At 35.6% G+C, this 15,462-nt stretch overlaps 1 protein-coding gene across 2 annotated transcripts in view; it reads right to left on the minus strand.

The window, feature by feature from the left end:
• Window positions 1–15,462, minus strand: part of ZFPM2 (zinc finger protein, FOG family member 2) — a 305,433-nt gene that overhangs the window by 174,997 nt on the left and 114,974 nt on the right. The gene's annotated exons all lie outside the window — the stretch shown is intronic.

Raw genomic sequence — 15,462 nt, forward strand, 5'->3', positions numbered from 1 at the left:
CAAACAGATTGAGAATAAACCAGGGCAACCAGAACAGTGAAAAATATTCCTTAACTGCTTCCTGTGACATGAGCCAGAAGGCCAGCCACCTCAAGGTTATTTATAGTTATAGGGGATCCTCTTGCACTCCTCTAGGGAAACCTGCACTATCTGCTCACTTTTCTTCTCTGAAGTGCCCAAATACCAATGGGTGCAGCATGGGTAACATGGAATGCAACAGGAAGAACTTGAGATCTGTGCAGCCACAGGGCTGTGATCTCACTGAGATCATGGAGACAAAGTGGGACAGTTCCCATGACTGGCAAGCTGTGATGTATGGTTATGTACTTTTTAGGAAAGATAGACAGACCAGCAAGGTGAGGCAGTGGAGTTGCTCTTTATGTGAGAAACCAACAAGAAGGGCTTCTTTAAGTATGTCAGTAGCAAGAAGACTAGAAAAAATGTAGGTTCACTGTTGAATGAGGTCAGTGCCCCAATAACAGAGGGCACTGAGAAGGCAGTTACTGAATGTCTTCTTTGCTTCTGTCTTTACTGTTAAGACTGTCCCTCAAGAATCCCAGACTGGACATAAATTGGAGGGTCTGGGAAAAGGATGACTTCCCTTCATTGAAGAGGATTTGGTCAGAGATCCTTTAGGCAAACTGCATGCACACAGACCCACAGGCCCTAATTGGATGTACCCACAAGTGCTCAGGAAGATGGCAGAAGTGACTGCCAAGCTATTCCCTATCATCTTTGAAGGGTCATGGAGAAAGGTTATTGTGCTCAGTTCTGAGCTCTTGTGTTCAGTTCTGGGATCCCCAATTCAAGAAAGACAGGGATCTCATGGAAGGAGGCCATAGAGGGCCATAGAGGGCTACAAAGATGATGAAAGGACTGAAGCATCTCCCACATGAGGAAAGGCTGTCTGTGTGCCTGGGGAAAAGACTGCAGGGGGATATGATTAATGTTCATACATATCTAAAAGGAAATGGGAGATGAATGAATGAGGCCAGGCTCTTCTCAGTGGTGTGCAGGAATAGGAGAAGAAGTGATGTCCTAAAAGTAAAACATAAGAAGTCCCTTACTAACAAGCGGCTGCCAAGAGAGACTGTGGAGTCATCAATTCTTTGAGAATATGAGAGGTGCCTGAGGGCTTAAGGAAAGATATTGCCACTCCAGTCTTCAAAAAGGGCAAGAAGGAAAAGCTGAGAAACTACAGGCCAGTCAGCCTAACCTCTGGGAAGGTGAATGGAGCAGCTTATTCTGGATGTCATCTCCAAGAAGGTGGAAGAGGAGGTTACCCAAGAAGGTTATCAGGAGTAGTCAACATGGGTTCACCAGGGGAAATCGTGCTTTATTTCTCCAATAGCACACACATCCAGGTATGAAAATAGATATCCATGAGGAGAATGTTACAACCTACCGAAGCTAAGAAGTAACCAAAGATAAGGAAGTAACATCCAGAGCAGTTCTCATACAGAAATAAAAAGTCTGAATTTCTTGTCATGAGTAGAAGCTTAATAATACGCAGAAAATTTTTACTTTTCAGTCAGTTGTCCTTGTTATTGATGCATTTTTCTCTCAATTTTTTTTTGCTTTGTTTTGTTTTCAGAACAGATACCAGCTTTGAAGTCCATGTTTAAATACTGTAAAAACATTCCGAAACTACCTCTAGGTGCTGTCAGCAAACCTTGAGGTACTGCCTCTGAGCTAGGCTGCAGTTTCCAGTAAGTCAGTGACTACATTTCACCAGGTCCTAGAATTACCATTCACTGTCTGAACTAGATAAAGAATAATAGAACTGAAATAAGCTAAAGATATTTCCTAACAGAAAGATTAAATTAAGACTAAATAGTGAACAAAAGATTTCAAAGATTGAGCCCTCTTACACACATGAAAATATATGTATAAATATAAATAAATGCAAGCAGTTTAAAAAGTCTGTGACTCTGCCAAATAAGGCTATAGCATATCTAGATACTTTTCACTTGATTATGCTTATCCTTTTGGTAAACAATAAAGAGCAATGAAAACTGCTTTCTAAAATGAGAGAAGTACAGATATTCAAAAAGGCAGTGCCAAAGACACTTGTAAAACTCAATCCTCTGCTCACTACCATGTAGTATTTTGTCGCATACATCACAATAAACACTTCCAAGAAACTGAAACAAAATAAATGCATGCGCATTTTAGAGAAGACTTGGGAAGATCTTGACAGGACTGAGCTTTGTGAATTGGATCTAAGCCTACATCATACTGGAGCTCCAAAATCACTCACAATCTGTGAGTGATCATCACACTCAGGATGTAACGCTTCCTTTCTCTCACCTTTTATTGACCTGTTCTTTATAGATAGCAAGCTATCCAGAGTGGGATCAATAACTGTACTTGCATCCATACGCGTGCTTACAAAAAAAGTAAAAGCCCACTCACACAGATATATAGATACACATTATTTAGAGACAGATATGTATATATAAACATTTTTATGTATCTATAAACTATAATATCTAGGATAAAAAGAATTCCTTATCAAAAGATAGCAATAGCTTTTAGGTGATACTGTAATGCAACAACAACAACAACAACAACAACAAAAAAGTATCTTGGCATTTTGAAATACATGCCCTTTTCAGGTATGCTCCATCTCCTCTGTCTCTAGCAAGTAGGCATGCAAGAGGGCTTTGATTATATTTCTGATATATAATTTGAATCAATTTTGAGAGAATGGCTAAACAAAGCTCAGTCATCACATCAACACAATAAAGTGAAAAGACAGTCAGAGAAAAAGAAGACTACTTTCATATGTTATTTACAGTTGGAATTCATTGATTTCACTTCATCTAAATTCAACCACTATGTTTTTAGTCTTGAAATAATTATTACAAATATATATATGTATATAAATATTTATATAATTCTTTTCATCACTTAGGTACCCTCACAAAATAGCAAATTATACCCTTTGAAATACCGAAGAGTCCAAAATATCAGAAGTGACACATACAAACAGAAAACATTCACTCCACAAAACACTCATCTGCCCCTATATATATAGATCTCCTTTTTTATTGTAATATTTTGCTACAAATATTTAGACCAATTATAATTATTTCAATTTGAGCAGCAGCCCTATCTTCGGTGTTGTTCTAAAACAAATATGTGACATTTTCTTACTTTTATAGATTCTTCTTTGATCCCAGGAGTTTTAGTTACCTATCATTCTCTGACTTTTTCACGATGACTCATTTAGACACATCCCTACAACAAAACATTGGCAGTCTATGCAGTAAAATAACTGCTGTTTCTTCTTGTCACGAACAAACGTAATAAAACCTGTAACAGCAAATCAATGTCTACACTTTGTAACTAGTGTAATTATGGTAGGAAGAGGCAAGCAAATCAATATTAAGATTATGAGTTCAAGCTTTAGGTTCGTCAGTCATTTCTAATAGCTGTTCAGATTTTGCACATTCATAGAGCGCTTGGAAGAATAAAACAATTCTCCTTATAACCTATAATACACAACTTGCAATTACTTATAAACAATACGTTTCTTTATCCATAAAGCTTTAAGTATTCTCACGGAGAATCAGAGGTATCACATCTCACCTGTCCTAAGCCAAGAAAGCTTGGTATAAATAGTGCAGAATTTAAAAGCACTATACAATAAAGATACCAGTGTCTGACAAAACCATTATTTCACTGAGAGGTATGATGCTTCCCTCTGAAAGGCAATAAAAAGTAAATTCCACAGTGCACTGTACATAAAGAACAGTTAAAATGAAAAATTTCTTGTGTGACATCCCATGTTGTTAACAATATAGGCAGATCAAGATAAGTGAGTGGATTTGGATCATCATCAGAAGACACAAGGCCATATTTGCCAGTCTATTATGTCATGTTTCTTGAATTCATGAACCCAGGAGTGCAATATCTTTTTGTTGACATGATGGAGAAGTTACACTTTGTACAGACTCTAAATATACAGGAGAGATAAATGAATTAAAAACAGCAACCGTATTGTTTCTTTAAAATGTTTTTGAGCAATACAGCATATGGATAATTTTGAAGCACACAAACCATTAAGAAAACAGCAATGGAAAGCAAACTGGATTGCCAGATGATTTACATCAAATTAGCCCTTATCTTTGTAAACCAAAACAGTAGGAGAACATGAATGAGAAAATAATGCTTTAGAGATTCTTTAGAAGTTAAAAGCAAAAAAATCACATGCACTATGTCTGAAACTGACAACTGACGCAAAATGTCGTCCTCTTCCAAAAAGGATTTCACCTCATTTGGAAGAACCAAAATATTTAAGGACCAATTACTATTCACATTTTTCTTCAGTCTTTCCCAGATTTTTTAAAAAATTGGTTCAAACAGTAGTTCTAAGAGAAAATGGTGGCAAGGTTATTAGAAAATACCACAGTTCCACACACACACACAAACAAAAAACCCATAATAATAATTTTATTATTTGACCAACCCATCATATAAATTAGCTGCTTTGATCTAATTCCATTTATCTGTACTTACTAAAAATGTATATAATTTTGCACTTTTGAATCTATGCCTTAACAATATGCTAATTATACAGTTCAGATGATCTGGAAAGAAATCCATTTTGCACTGATGATATAAGGGAGTGACAGAACAATTTACATTAGGAAATGTTTTCTCATTTTTCTCAAAAATTGGTTTGCACTCAGCCGGAGAAATCTAAATTCGACCAACAGGCATCCCTCCCTGTTCTCCATGGTTACAAAATAACATGACAATCTGAACGATGAACTAGAAGCACGTAAGAATGGGTTACAAAACTCCTCTGGACACAGGTAGACAGGCAGTCAATGTTTTCTTCTGTAATCTGATTAAATAGATGATTATTATATAGAACAATATTGAAATGCTTGTAGCAAACAATTGCCAGTGACAATACTTAAAACATTTTGAATTTGCCGCTCCAAATGCTGAATATGGGGGCAGCTGGTCACTTCACATTCCTTACTTTAAGTGATGACTGACAGCTGGAGAGAGACTACAATAGGTTTTCCCTTTTGATTTTAGCAACAAAATACTACAGGTATGCTTTTGGCCAATTAATACCAACTTGTAAAGACTGAGCTTGAAAAACAGTGATTGCTTTGTTGTGATTTTCTTTTTCGTGTTCAGAAGATAGAGACAGCATCAACTGGAAGATTGCGCAGTGAGGAATCCACCTCCTAGCACATCAGCCACAGACATTTAATTACATGAAATTTAAGGGCTAAAAACAGTTTTGCCTTATTCATTTGGTTTGCAGCAATCTTGCCAGATAGATATGTTACCAAAAAAACCCACACCAACAAAGAACAAAAAAAAAAAAACAAACAAACAAAAAAACCACCATACCCATAAGTCAGACTGCTGTGTTTGGTATTTGTGAGGATTCTGGTGTGATACACAGCTGTACAGCTACAGCTACACCACTGCTGGAATGTAGCCAGAGCCAACATAATAACAGTCAATCAGTACTAAACTGTACCTATGCACAGCACAGATAAACTTAACCCATTGTAATGATGTACCACAAGTAAGACTAATCAGTATTTTCTTAGACATACAGTCTAAAATAATCTCGTTCTGAAATATAGATTCAGAGTTATTAATTATTAGTGAGAATAGAGGTTGAAACAATGGAAAAATATCTACAAGGATGGGTAATTTAAGAAAGTGAATATACTGTGACAACAACCACTTCTACAATTTCATTTAATAAGGGATGTTTATTTAAATAATTCAGAATCAAACTATTAAATATTTCCATCAGACTATACTTGGCATTTTAGAAAGAACATTGTGGGTATAAGAACAACACCTTCAGACAACCATTTTCCATCTTCTATTTGCGTTATAAATGTATTTCTCCCAGGAAGAAGTAGAATTTGAAATCAAATTAAAAATAACATTATTGGGAATCTTACAAAAAATGTGAAGACAAAAGCATGTAAGCCCGAGGATAGAAAAAATCCATCATAATATAATTCTACAAAATAAAGATGAGGCTAATCTGAAACCTGAGAAAATTAATATCAAGATTTTAATTGACCTCAGCAGGTTTCAGATTAGGCCCTGCATGTTCAACGTGATGGCTCTGTGTAATTTTGTAGTGTTTCTCAGGAATGTTCACCCCATTACTGCTTAACCTTCTCTCAGTCATTTTTCGATTTCCATTGAAAACTGAGGTGTGTGGAATTAATCTCTGCAGTTCCTTCCTTCTTTGCACAAATATATTGTCAAAGGCATTTTTTTGAATATGCAAAAGCAAATTTTAAAGATAACTGTTCTTCTTTAATTAAAAAATAAAGCCATGATGAATGTGAAATTCTGCAGTGATTTTCTCTGGAATATTTTAAGATGACAAATTGTGGTTTCTGCAAAACAAAAATTAAACAGGAAATCAGCGGTCATTTCCAATACACACGTTGCATTCATTATATCAGAACATATCAGCCCTGACAATGCAAACCACTCACAGAGCATGTCAATGGATTTGAAGGGACGAAGAACATCAGTGTGATCATTTAAAGTTCAATTGCAGCTGAAAGATTTGCTTTGGAAGTGACGGTATATTGAAGATATAACATTGTCAAGACTATGTCTTGATTTTCAGATAACCAATTTTCAGCTTTTTCTGATTTTCAGATTTCATAACCAGGATTCCACTGTAGACATTTAACCAAAATTTTCTGAAGAAAGTTTGGTTCTTAAGGATAGAAAAAATGTGGGATTTTCGTATTTTTCTCCCATAGCTTGGAATGCCAATAGCTTAACAGCTACTGACAAGTTAATAGCTCTTTCATTCTCACTACATTCTACTAAACCAGAAAGCCGCCCTCTAGAAAGAGTGAATTTGATCAGTATTTCAACCTGAACACTTCACTGTTTCAGGCTTCATAAGCAGAAAACTAGTATGATAAATTGGACTCAGTATATCATGTCTGTGTTCACTTTCCTGGCACTATCTGCTTGAAGGCAAGAGAAGTCATAATCTGCCAGCTGCTGTATCATAGTCATTTTAATGATACAAAAGCATGTACTATGAACGAGTTAAGGATAATTCTTCACAATTGCCCTTGTCTCCTTGTTCCATTTTTTCTTTTGTTTTTGTTTTTATGGAAGAGAATCTAAAAATGTTTGTAGAAGTTGAAGAGAGAATAAATTTTTAATAATATTTAAAATATCTGTAATGCAGACTGATGCTAAAGGCAAAGTGTTCTAAAGAAAGTATAAATATCTGAAGTACCCCTGTTGTAGTTATGGTCTCATGATTCAGGCATTTGATGTTGCATACCTGAGAATTTCAGCATCTGTTCATGAAGGCTTGACTGTTCCCTTGCACTAGGTCTGTGAAACAGAACAAGGGAAAAAAATTCAATTCCCATAAATACAAAAGCTGTGCCACCTGTATTCACCAGCACAATGTGACACTGTACATACACATATATGCAAATGATTACCTGACTTCTGTTGTCCAGTTCCAGAAATGCAGGCTGCTGTCAGTTTTCTACCTAACACCACTTAGGCATTTTCTGCTGCGCTACTGGCAGCCCCAGATAGAAGAATATCTGATGTGCAGGACTCCATCAAGTGAAATTCCAATTTGTCCTTTTTATCTCATGAGTGTTGGAATCTGAACAAGTAATAATACAAAATATCTCTCACATGCAAACAATTTACAGTAACATAATCAATAATGTATTTGCTGTGATCCAATTTACTGTGCAAGAAAGTAGCCTTCAACATGTGGGAATATTTTAAAAGAAGAAATTCCAGTCATTATGGCTTTTATTCTAGTGCGTTCTTCCCTTTCACATACGTTTACAGTCATAAGAATTACACCAACGCAACATCAGTCATGAGCTCATTTACAAAACTCACCCACTACAACCCATTGCTCATAACAGAACATTTTCTACAGATCTGCCACAGGGCTTGCAATGGACTTCACTTTCCACTGGAAGAAAGTTCCTACCGATTATTTCACCTCCCCCACTCTGCAGACATTTTGCATATACTGACATTTCAAGTCCTATTGATGAAGTCAATAAATGTAGAAATACGCTGTTGTTTTGGACTTGTAGCTCGAAGAAGGGCTAACAGAAGCTGGGTAAATGAATGCTGGCCAAAGGACTGAATCAATCCACTCTAAATTCATGATCTAAAGTGCACTAATGGACAGTTACCAACAGTTAGACAATGTAGGAAACTTGCTATTCCACCAAAGCATGTTCACATAACTGAACCTTTAATTCTACATCATAATTTTTCCATACTAAATGATTTTCCTTCTCCTGAGCTGCACATTATTAATTAGTGAACATAATTATGTTGTAAATCAGATTATCTGTTGGAAAAAATAATTGAGAGAAGGTGGGCCAGAAGGGGGGTGAAGAGAAGGGCTATATGGGCTGTTTATGTACCCATGTATTACATATAAATGAAGTGTAGGAGAAAAAAAGAAGGAGCAACTTCCTGGGGGTCCCAGTGACTTTTTCTTTATAGGAAGTGTGTTCACATGCTCAAGGGTATGTAAGATAGGCAATGTAGGAGTAAAAGCTGCTTATGCCTCAATTTCCTTTAGTGAACGCTTCTCTTTTTACCTTGATACTGTGTATTCTTTCAAGCAAACATATCCATTTTTATCAAACCACCTTATTGTTACAAGTACAAAACTAATTTACACATTATAACAAAAGTTCATTTTAACTATACAGAACACTCTTTTATTATAATAATAATTATATATTATATTATATTATATTATATTAATATAATAATAATATTATATATAATAATAATAAGGGCCTTTTGGTTTTCTTATTAGACCTTTCTTTTGGTTTCCACAAGACAGTATCAGAGAATCATAAAATTCAGCATTACTGCAATCACTCTAACAGTACCACAGGCCTTGCAACCGAACCACCCTTACACGCTCCCATTACACGCTCCACCCTTACAAAGCTCCTCTGCATGTTTCAAGGACACCTTCCAGCTGATCTTCAAACCTCACAAGGGCCCATGCTCCAGCATCATCCAGCTGCAAATACAGATGGACTGGCTCTTCTCCTTTATAACTTTCTTTGCATTTTATTTCTGAGGCTCCCTTCCTGCACTGGTTCTAGACTAAGAACTTCCATCCCCTCTACCTACAACTATTTTATAATGTAGAAGAGAGCCCCAATACATACAGCCTTACTCCACAGAGTAAACCATCGGTCCCGTGTACGGGACTCAAAGCAAGTTTTATTTATTATAGCTTCCTTTTAATGTGAAGTTTTTCTAAGGCAAAGGTAGTTGGGGTGCTCATTGCTAGTTGGCCTTGAGCTTCTTTGTCAGGGAACAACTGAACTGCAGAGATCTGCTCTTGAGAACAATTAAAAATAATATAAGCAGTCATGAATTTTAATGCACTCACCGCTTGGCCAGTATACTGCATGTTGACCAAACTGCATAACATTTAATTTTTTTTTTAAAGCTTCTGTATTCTTTAACTTTTTTCTTTTCTTTAAAGTTTCCTCCACTGTATTAACATTCAATATTGATGTAAGTAAAATTTAATTTAGCAATTGTGGCCACTTGACAGCAAACAGAACTAAAAAAAATAAAAAAACTCTGTACCTGTGAGCAGCTAAAGTGGGAACAACCATCTGGACTTTGCCTTACTTGATTCAAAACCATTAACAAATATGCATCTTTATTTTAACATTATTATTTTCAAAATACGACTCTTTCAAAGTATAAAAATTTATTGAATTTTTATTGTAGTCTGATTCTAGATCCAAATCTAAATAATCTTTATTTTTTAGCAGTCAGTTATTAATTTTATATCTCTGCAAGGGGAAAAAAAAAAAAAAAAAAAAAAAAAAAAAAAAAAAAAAGTTGTTATTGATGTGCAAAATTTGTCATTTTCCTTCACTTCTTTTTCACAAAAATATTTTCACCACAGTCTGTAATTGTTATGCACTTATTCAAACTATTGAAAAATAATGTAAGTCCCAAAACCAAATTACTTTTTGTAAAAGATAGAAAAGATGCTATTCAGCACCTTGCCATGAAAATCAAGACATATTTTATCGACAGCTAATGTTCCCGAAGCAAAGAGATGCAGCGTCAATGGTTTTCTACAGCCTCATGTTTTTCACACACTCACAACCATCAGCAAACTACTACAGTGACAAACAAAAATAGTTAGGCATCCAGTCTCAAATAGTAAAGCAGATTCTGCCATTAAGCACTCACTTCGTATAGAACCCCCAAACAAAGAGACTCTGTCATCTTCAAAAGATTGGCACAGTGTGCTTCCTATAGCTCACGCTGCTCAGCAAATGGATACCTTTTCCTCACTGTTTATTTTACTTCAACTTAGCATAGTGCCAGGAGTACAAAATTGTCAGCTGATCTCAGTATACATTAGTTAATATTTAAAGCATTTATTTATTGTTTAATATTTGCATGCACTGCATCATTGCCTGTATTTCAGAGAAACAAAACTATTTTTGCATAGAAATGGGAGGTTTCTTGGGTATGCCAATCATTTCCACTGACCATTCCAACTCAAATAAAAATTCAATTACAAAGTAATCTTATAGTTTCAACTAATAAAAATGTGAAAGTAATTTTAAGCCAAGAGCTTTTCTTGAGTTGCACTGTTAATAAAATAAGTGTTTTGCATAAAAGTATCCTTAGGAGTTTTCCAAATGCAACAGATGGCTGTGCCTTCTCTTGAAAAACATAAAAACAATGTTATGCACTTCACAAACAGTCCATCCATAAGCTTTTGTTTCAGAGGATTATGATTAAAGACATTGGATTGTCCAAAAGCCATGTGACATGTAACATCAAATGAACATCACTTATCCCCAGTTTGAACCCCAGCAGTCACATGTATCAAAAAACACCGGTATTCTTGTATGACTCCACTTCAAATTTCTCCCAAAGGATGATCCAGTCAGCAGAAAACTCTTCTCTAAAATATAAAAAGTCACAGTTGGTGGAAACAGAACATTTACAGGTCAGGCACAGGACACATTCACATATATATGTTGATTTTATCCATGCTGTCATTTGGTACTGGAACACTTTCACTTAATTAATGCTGTGTGTGAGTTTGTTTTTTTTTCTTTAATGCCATTGTGACTATTATTGAAGTTCAAGTCCTGCAGGGAATGTCACATATCCTCTGGATGTCTCTGGAGATTAATTCTGAAAACATTATAATTCTGAGCAGGATTAATTGTACGGAGTCAATCATTATATTAGCATTGAAACAGTTCTCCAATATTTGCTGTGTTGGAAGAAACGAAATATTTTTGTGCCTGCAGTCTGGACTCTAAGCAACTTTCTACACTTTCATTAAGCTATTACTTTCTCCAAGATGCATTTCCACCTAGACACTTACCTCTACATTTTAGCAATAGTATGTATTTTTGTAAACATTTCAGCTACTTACAACAATATTCTGAAGTTACCCAGAATCTTTTCATATATCACCACTGGAAACTAGTGATGTGGACCAAATCTGCAGGGCTGGACATTATCAGTGGGAATTTCATTTATAAAGCAGAAAATATCTTTACTGTTTTTTTCAGTACTCTTAGAATCAATGTAGTAGTAACTCTCAAGATACAAATTGACATATACTTTGGACACTTTATTTTATGATGTTCACCGTCACAGACATGGAAACAAACAAGTTCTTTGTAGTAATTTTTCCCCTGGTTTTATAAGTGGTTTTACCTGTGTATCCCAGCAACCACTCACCCAGATGAAACATAGCCTACTACATGCAAGCATACTGGTAGTTTGTAAGGAAAAAGACAAAACTTATCCAAACCCAGTGGCATTCCTCTGCACATACGTCAGCTGGCTCAGAACAGGTGCACTGGAAACAGCCACACACAATGTGCCTACATTTACACAGACGTCCCCAGCAGAGCATTGTGGAAACACATTTTCAGAACCATTCTTTGGGCAGATGGCAGGCAAAAACTGAAATGAACATGCTTTCCCAAGAAGAACATGCAGATCTGCACTTTCACAAGCTGGAAATATTACAGAAAGTTATTTAATTGCAGGAATTGAAATGTCACACATTGTATCAAACACAAATCTGTACTTACTGAAAATAATTTAGTATTCAACAGAAGTTCAAATGTTTTTCAGTGCTTTTGGTCTTCAACAATCAGTAGCCATATTCATTTATAATTTGCTTACTTAAAACCCCATCATCAGCAGGGAATGTGGTCAGCGTTAAAAAAAACTAACATGACGAGAGAATAACACACTGCACTTGTCTGAGAGGAAGAGTCTGTGTGGAACAGTACAGTCATTACTAGTTAATTTATAAGAGCCTTAGAAGAAAAATTAATTCACTGGAAAAACAGTGATTTTAGCAACCTTGGCGCTTCTCCTGAAGTATAAGTAGGTAGAAAAGAAAGAATAAAAAAGACACCTTTTGATGAGAGATTATGTAGTCTCCACAATCGAGTAAATTTAGTTGCTGTTGCAGCAGAGGAATGTGATAGGAAATTTTACAGTTGAAGGAGAAATGTCACAGTATTTTGATAAGAGAGCGATGAACTTTTTTTCCCTTGTGCCATTATCAAGGCGAAGTGAACAAAATACATCATTTATAACCCACTGCTCTACCATTATCTCCTGGTGAGACACTTGTTTTAAAACACACAAGGACCTTTTTTTCTCTAAGACTAAAGCTCTCTGTGAGGCTCCGTCTGCCTTTAAAGCCATGAAAGAAAGTTGACACTTGTGTGGGCCAAAGTTTCCAGGCAACCACACAAGGGCACTTGTGCACCCTCCAGGTCACCCCCAGTTCTGAAGTACAGAGGAAGCATATGAACAGCGCACGTCCCTTTGATCACAGATACCATCGAAAACTGATGTGGAGTGAAAATCCTGAGCTTGGGAAGAAAGGCACTACAGTCTGTTTGTGGCTTTCTCTTACCTAACATACACAAAAATTAAAGGTTAGCATGTTAGCATAAAACAGCTAAAATAATTTCTCTGACTAGCCTCCCAGTCCCTCCTTCTGCAAGGTATTTCTGCACTCTTTTATTCTGTTCTTTTTACTATTCATTTCCAACATGACAGCATAGTTGTTTTACTGCAGAACACTCATTCAACAAACCTATTCTCAGGCATGCAGTTAAGTGCTAGCAACCATGTAGCAGAAAGCACCCAGTGGTGGAGTTTCAAGCACAGGCATGTTTATAAACCCACACAAAATGCCACACTACTTCCAATCACACAGTGTGAACCGCAACCACGCAACAGACTTTATAAGTTTATGTTGAACAACAGACAAAACAGGTGTACTTAGAGTCTGGTGCTATCTACTACAATCACTGTTCTATGAAAATTACACTGGTCATATGACCAAGTGATCAGAAGACAAAAGAGTATAATTTTCTAGAGACCTTTAATCAGTCCAAAGAATGTTTATTTGTGTTGTGGTAAGGAAGCCAGATTTAGCAATGAGATAACAATTAACTTATTTTATAAAAACAACTAAAAGATTTGTTTCCAACAATGTCAGAAGAATTTTCCACACCCTCTGGTTATTTTGCTACTACCACATGCAATGTGTTTAACAGCTAAAATAGTTTATCTTGACAGTTAGCACTGGTGCATTTGCTGAGTCAAAGAGGAAAAAGACAGATTATGTGAACAAGGAGAACTCTAATAAAAAAAAGTTCTTTGTTTGTTTACATTAAAAACATCCCACATTTACTGATAATTAAAAGAAAGAAAAAAAAAGGTGGGGGGGGGGAAGAAAAAGAGACAAATCTAATTATAATAAAACTTACTGCTTCAAGACAATTTCTTGATGCAGGAACACAGGATATATGTTCAAGTAAATACTTACTGAATTACAGCAGAAGGTAACAGAACTTGAACTAATGGTCATTTCAGTTGTGCAAGTTGTACAAGTAGAAAGCGAGACAGAAAGACATGCATTTTAAATTAATTTCCAAATTACTGGGAGACATACACAACCAGGTATATTAAGAAGATCCCCAGAATAAAAATCAGCACACTCACTGCTATTTCTTATTTCTTCTTCATTTCTACTTAAGTTAAAAAAATTGATAGTGAAGGTTCTCCAACTTTCTGTTGCTTCTTTCCATTATGGGAACATTCCAAAACTCCTAAACATTTTCATTTAGATAAAATCCCAGTAACTTATGTCTTTATTAATATATGCAAAAGATTAGATCGTAACTTAATTGTGAAGATTAAGAAATATATTAAGAAGCCAAATTCAGGAAGAAGCTGTATGGAGATGCATACTATTACCATATAAATATTCATGTTCCCCATTGCACAACTCAAAAAAACATTTATTTTAATTGTAAGACATTTAAAATGTTTTGATGGATTATGCAATATTTCTCCTCCTCTTGTAGAAACACTGTCAGACTCATTCAGATGGATAGATGTTTGCAGCAAGAGAGCTTATTTATAATTCAAGCCACCCAGGACTCTGAAGTAAATGAGTTTTTAGTGATACATTCTTTCAAAGCTTTAATATAAGGCCTATGATTTAATTGCCACACTCCAAAGCTAGGGGGCAGGTCAGCCTATTACCAAGCTCTTATATTTAACTTTGGAGGAGAGTGATCGGTCTTAGACCAGCATGGTCTCTCAAAACAGGATGATAAGTTAATTTCACAGTTATCACAAAATAACATATGATATTAGGTGGTAGCGACATGATAACTCCACTGGAAACAATGGTAATTACATAGTAAATCGTGTCAATGATACTGCATTATCTCCTAACTGTTCAATTAACTCGTTTCACCATTGCGTACTATGTTTAGAAAGTTGCTGATGCAATATTTCCGTATCATAATTGCAAAAAGATAGTTGAACAAGATAGCACGCTATAATTTTAGAAAGTTTCTATTATTACTTGCTAAAACTATTTCTGCTATGAAAAACAAACAAACCTTAAGGTGAAGGAGACCTGCAAACCTGGAAGATACCACTTGAAATGGAAATAGGTTGGCAAGACAGCCATCAAACTAATTACTATTTCTTTTTTCATACAGGAAATGAGACATTAATTCATAAATCTAATTCCAATTGTTATCTATTGATCCAACCAAATGGTAAAAGCCCTCAGCCATCATTAAAACAGGTATAAATTAAATCCCTGAAAAATGTAATTTTTCCTATGCTGTGCAGACAATCTAACAAATGTGGATAACTTCATAAAGTAAGAGAATATGCTTAAATTACAAAATAGCAAAATAGGAACAAACTGAGCTTTTCTCTAACTCAGAATGCTGCGACTTCACCACTGGCAGAGCAGGCCATTTCACCTTCACCCACACAAGTCAAAAGATGAGTGAGATGACATGAAATGGAATAAAATGCTGCCTGAACTATTTACATTGTTATTCCTTTTCA

This window comes from Excalfactoria chinensis, chromosome 2 (assembly GCF_039878825.1).
Source record: "Excalfactoria chinensis isolate bCotChi1 chromosome 2, bCotChi1.hap2, whole genome shotgun sequence".
Taxonomy (NCBI): domain Eukaryota; kingdom Metazoa; phylum Chordata; class Aves; order Galliformes; family Phasianidae; genus Excalfactoria; species Excalfactoria chinensis.